The sequence below is a fragment of the Lolium perenne genome, chromosome 1, assembly GCF_019359855.2.
Source record: "Lolium perenne isolate Kyuss_39 chromosome 1, Kyuss_2.0, whole genome shotgun sequence".
In the NCBI taxonomy this organism is placed as follows: Eukaryota; Viridiplantae; Streptophyta; class Magnoliopsida; order Poales; family Poaceae; genus Lolium; species Lolium perenne.
In genome coordinates, this window is record NC_067244.2 from 266578030 (window position 1) to 266583746 (window position 5717).

Here is a 5717-nt window from a genome sequence, read left to right on the forward strand (position 1 = left end):
AGCTCGCCGCCCTCGCCCGTCGCCACCGAGAATCCCTCGTCCTAGAGTATGTACCCGTGTTCTTTTTTTTCTACCTCTACCTACGTAGGTGCTCTGTCGGTTTAGACTAGGTAAATTATGCATATCATGCTATGAATGGAACCGGGGAGGATGTCTCCCTGTGAATCTAAAAAAATTATGCATATCACAAAAAAATCCTTTAATTATACTTCCTCGATTCATATTAGTTGTCATTAACATAGATGTATCTAGATATATTTTAGTTCTAGGAACATTCATACTAGTGGCAACTAATATGAATCGGAGGGAGTATTAGTTTCTTATATCTTTTCTAACTATTCTACAGAGATAGTAAGAGTAGAGTAAACTATTAGCTATTGCATTAATGGTTGTGTGCATCAATTGATGCGGAGCCTGGGGCTATGCTCCCATTTTTTTAAAAAAAACATAGTACCGTATAAACCCTAGCTAACTACAGTACTACATATAACCCATACGCATCGTGGATGGTCATACTGATAATTATTTTTTTTATGCAGGGATTTGAAGGCCAGGTCTGAACGGTTGGAAGAGCACCAAGCTAAGTTGATCGCCGGAATCCTGCTCTGGGGACTTCCGCTCACGTTAATAACTTTTGCACGGTGGCATTAAGCTCTTTTGGAGATGCAATCAAAATCATCCATGGGGTGTAGCCGTTAGATAATTATTAGTGCGAATTAGTAGTGTCTGATCAACCGGTGTCTCTTATGTCTTGCGACACCAGACGTGTCTAATTTTCTAGTACCAGTAATACGTTGGAGACTAAAAATTTGGTGTTCGTTATTCTTTTTGATCCGTCGAGTGATCGATTGAGCCCGTTAATAAATTTCTTGTCTGGGGCACGAAGAATTATAAATATATAGAACTAGACAAGAGACGCACATGTACTTTGGTCCATGCATATGTCTGGTATCGTTACGACGAAACGCATACTCCTGGTCGCCGACCAGACGTGTCTGGGTGCAATAGGACAGACTAGTTGTTTAATTGTGTTGTCTGATGATTAAAGTTCTTTGCAAGCAATCACACCTAAAGTTGCTGGTCCTTGCAACGAACATTTTGAGTCGCTGGTCCTTGCAACAATCTTCCCAACTCCCCAAGGTAAGTATATATACGCGTGCACTGGCATCGCACGTACGTGTCAATGGTAACGATATTAGCGTGTCTGCGTATGGCCATCGGCTGAGGTCCATCGATCTCTGTCCCATGCATCCGTGGTACGTTTTGTAAGTTGTTCTGATCGATCAAGACATGAATGATGGGCCGATGATATTTATTTATATAGTTGTCATGCATCAACTTCATTTATTACAAAACATTTGATGTTCTAGTTTCATCACAAGTCAAACTTTTCAAGGTTGATCAAGTCTATAGAGCAGTATAGAAAATTTTAAATAAAAAAGTACGTATTTGATATTGTGGATATTACAGTACTTTGCTGAATAGACTTGGTCAAACATAAAGAAATTCGACTAAGAACAAAGCTAGAAGTAATCTGAAACGCAAAACGTATCACCGAAGCATATAATCATCCTCGGAAGCAGCAGCAGTCGATCGGAAGCACTTAATCATCGTCGGAAGCAGCAGCAGTCGATCGCGTTGTATGGGTTTGGGAACGGGTCGGCCTGGCAGATGCCTCTCACGCGTATCCCAAAATTCGCGTCAATGCACTTCTTCTGGCAATCATCGTCGAAGCAGTTCTGGTGCGCCTCGAAGCATCCAACTGCATACACATATGCAGCAACGTAATATTAGTATCAACGAAAATCATGATCGTCGAGCTTGACATTGCAAGATATATGTACTTGCATGAGAAATACAATGACATACGTACTAATTAGTAGTCCTATGACTTCTGATGTATACTGTATACTGTATGAGGAATATAATGGAGTTGAAGGAGGAATATAATCAATGTATACTGTATACAGGGTACGTACTCAGTCCTGGGTAACGTTGTCCTTCGGAGGAGACGAGGAGCGTCGCCATGATCACCAGAGCCCCCAAGCACAGGGCCTGCGTGCCGTTCTTCTTCATCTTCAACATTGGTTTGCTCTCTCTTTTTTTGTTCGTATACTTCAGTAGTCCTATGACTTCTGATGTGTGGTCAGTTGCAGTGTTGTGTTTGTCAATTAGCCACGGGGTTATATAGAGGCGGATGAGAAGATATTGGAGCACCAAAAATATTTAACGCGGTGGTAATTGCAGCAATTTAATTAGTACGATATATACCGCTATTTCTGGTACATATAAAAATTAATGAGCATGCCAAATATTGTATAGGGTACTATATATCTTCATTCGAGATTAGCCTGACGAAAACTTCTTATAATATGGAACAAATTTAGCATATGTTATACGTCACCTTACTATTCCTAGCTGAAATCCGTTTTGCGATATTTTGCTAATTATTACTTAGAGTCTTAGACTACAAGCAAAGGATTATAGTCTTGTTTCTTTTTTACAAAGACGCTCAGCGGGCTACTTTCATGGATATTACAAAAAAAGAGAAAGCACAGTGGCGCATAAGAAGAGTCAACGAGTAGGCAGTGAGGCAGCTAGACATACTCCCCGTCACACCAAAAATATCTCAACTTTATCAAAATAAGATGTATCTAGACACTATCTAGTAGGTAGATACATCCAAATTTTCATAAAGTGAAGACACTTTTGGTGGAACGGAGGAAGCATAAAGAGTTGGCATTTGCGATGCGCGTTCAGTGTTCCAGATTACCAGAAATGGATGAACAGAAGGACTGCTGTCGGGGCAATGTTGTTGTTAGAGCAATATGCTTGTTGTATTATCAGGGGGCCAAAGGCCACAATATATAGTACATGTACAGGTGCATATATGCAGAAAGCCCCTAACATATGAGGAAAGTACAATAGACAAATATATACATCTAACACCCCCCCGCAAACTCATGGTGGATCCACAACACTGAGTTTGGAGAGTAAGAAATCATGCTGCGCTCGAGTCTGGGCCTTCGTAAAGAAATCCGCCAACTGCAAATCTGAAGGCACATAATGAACCGCAACAACATCATCCTGTACCTGTGCACGTGTGTAAAAAGCATCAACACCGATATGCTTGGTCAGCTCATGCTTGACCGGATCACGTGCAATACTGATAGCACCTGTACTGTCAGACAAAAGTGGAGTGAGTGTCGTAACAGAGACCCCAAAATCTGCAAGCAACCACCGTAACCAAGTCACCTCAGCAATCAACAAAGCCATAGCCCGCAACTCAGCCTCAACACTCGAACGGGAAACTGCGACATGTTTCTTCGTCTTCCAAGCAACAAGCGAACCACCAAGAAACACACAGTAAGCAGAAAGCGAACGACGATCCGTAGGATCACTCGCCCACGTAGCATCCGAATAGCACTGGAGCTAGAGAGAGCTGGAACGGGGAAAGAAAAGGCGACGAGTGATCGTGCCACGAAGATAACGAAGAACACGGAGGAGATGACTATAGTGAACAGTGGTAGGAGCTGAGACAAACTGATTCAGAATATGAACAGAATAAGAAATATCAGGACGAGTGACAGCAAGATAAACAAGACTCCCAACAAGATGGCGATAACGGGTGGGATCTGGAAGAGGATCACCATCAGTAGGACGAAGCTTAACATTAAGCTCCATAGGAGTATCGACCGTGCGCTCATCCCCAAGAGCAGCACGAGCAAGAAGATCCTGAATGTACTTCTCCTGAGAGATAGAAAAGCCATCAGAAGTGGAGGAAACCTCAATGCCAAGAAAATAGCGAAGAGGACCAAGATCAGTCATAAGAAACTGATCACGAAGACGAGCCTTGACAAAGGTAATATACTCAGGATCATCACCAGTAATGATCATATCATCAACATAGAGAAGAAGAAGAGTACGTCCACGAGGAGAAGTGTGAACGAAAAGTGCGGGATCATGAAGACTAGGAGAGAAACCAGCAGCAGTCACCACAGAGGTGAAGCGCTCAAACCAGGCACGAGGGGCCTGTTTGAGACCATAGAGAGAACGTCGAAGACGACAAACCATCCCATCGGGAACAGAATACCCAGGAGGAGGCTGCATGTAAACCTCCTCACTCAACTCGCCATTAAGAAAGGCATTCTGAACATCAAGCTGGGAGACAGACCAGCGGCGAACAGAAGCAACAGCAAGAAGGGTACGCACAGTAGTCATATGAGCCACAGGGGCAAAAGTCTCATCATAGTCACGGCCGTGCTCCTGCTGAAAGCCACGAGCCACAAGACGCGCTTTATAGCGCTCAAGAGATCCATCAGAGCGAGTCTTAATTTTATAGACCCACTTACACGTGATAGGACGAACACCAGAAGGGGGAGAAACAAGATCCCAAGTGCCAGTGCGCTCAAGCGCAGCGATCTCCTCAGCATGGCAAGCTACCATTCAGGATGACGCTCGGCATCCCGATAAGAAGTCGGCTCGGAAACGACAGAAAGACCATACTGACTAGGAGAGTAACGAGCTGGAGCACGACGTTGACGAACATGCCGTGAAGGGGGAAGGTCATCAGCGGAGGACAACTCATCAGAAGAAGAGGAAGAAGGGACAACATCAGAAGGATCCGAAACCGGAGAACGAGGAGTACTAGGGGGACTAGACGGAGGAGAGGATGGCGCCGAAGGGGGCGCATCAGGACTAGGAGGGGGAGGAGACGGGATAGCAGGGGGTGCATCCGGAAAAAGAAGAAAAGAGATATCGTCCACCGGGTAAGTACCCGAGGTGGGGCGAGGATAGAAGGGACGCGTCTCATCAAATGTGACGTCACGAGAGATGCGCATCCGATGACCAACGGGGTCCCAACAGCGATAGCCCTTATGCTCATCACTGTATCCGAGAAAAACACACTCAACAGACTGAGCGGTCAGTTTAGTGCGTTCGCGAGGAGGCAGAAGGACATAGCAGACGCAACCAAATGAACGGAGAGTCGAGTAGTCTGGAGAAACACCAGAGAGACGCTCGAGAGGAATGCCACCCTATAGAGCAGCGGAAGGCTGAATGTTAATGAGGTGGGCCGACGTAGCGACAGCCTCAGCCCAGAAATGTGGCGGAAGAGAAGAGGCAATCATCATAGCACGGGTGGTCTCAAGAAGATGACGATGCTTACGCTCGGCGACGCCATTTTGAGCATGCGCGCCGGGACAAGAAAACTGAGCGAGGGTGCCCTCCTCAGCAAGGACACCACGAAGGTGCTGAGAGATATACTCACCAGCAGAATCAGCACGGAACACGCGAATGGGTGAGGAATACTGAGTGCGGACCATGGCCGCAAAACGCTGATAAATAGAGAGCACCTCACTGCGAGAGCGCATGAAAAACACCCAGGTGTACCGTGAAAAATCATCAATGAATAAGATATAGTATCGATGGCCCCCTTTCGAAGCGAAAGGAGCCGGACCCCAAACATCTGAATGGACTAAATCGAACGGTCGCTGAGAGACAGACACACTAGTAGGATAGGGAAGCTGAATCTGTTTGCCTAACCTACAACCCTGACAGTGTAACGACCCATCTCCAGAGACAGACCCAGAAGGCCACGATGAACCAAAGACAACAGGCGAGAGTCACAAAGGTGACCAAGACGATGATGCCACTGCTGAAAAGAGCCGGTGACAGAGGCAACAACCGGAGGAGAACTGGCAGATGAAGTGTCAGCG

At 45.5% G+C, this 5717-nt stretch overlaps 1 long non-coding RNA gene across 1 annotated transcript; it reads right to left on the reverse strand.

The window, feature by feature from the left end:
• Nucleotides 1-1422: 1422 nt before the first annotated feature.
• LOC139835671 (uncharacterized) lies at nucleotides 1423-2145 on the reverse strand. Its single transcript, XR_011751217.1, has 2 exons — nucleotides 1980-2145; nucleotides 1423-1762 (listed from the first exon to the last, which is right to left on the reverse strand). It is a non-coding gene; the product is annotated as an uncharacterized lncRNA (long non-coding RNA).
• Between the last annotated feature and the right edge of the window lie 3572 nt (nucleotides 2146-5717).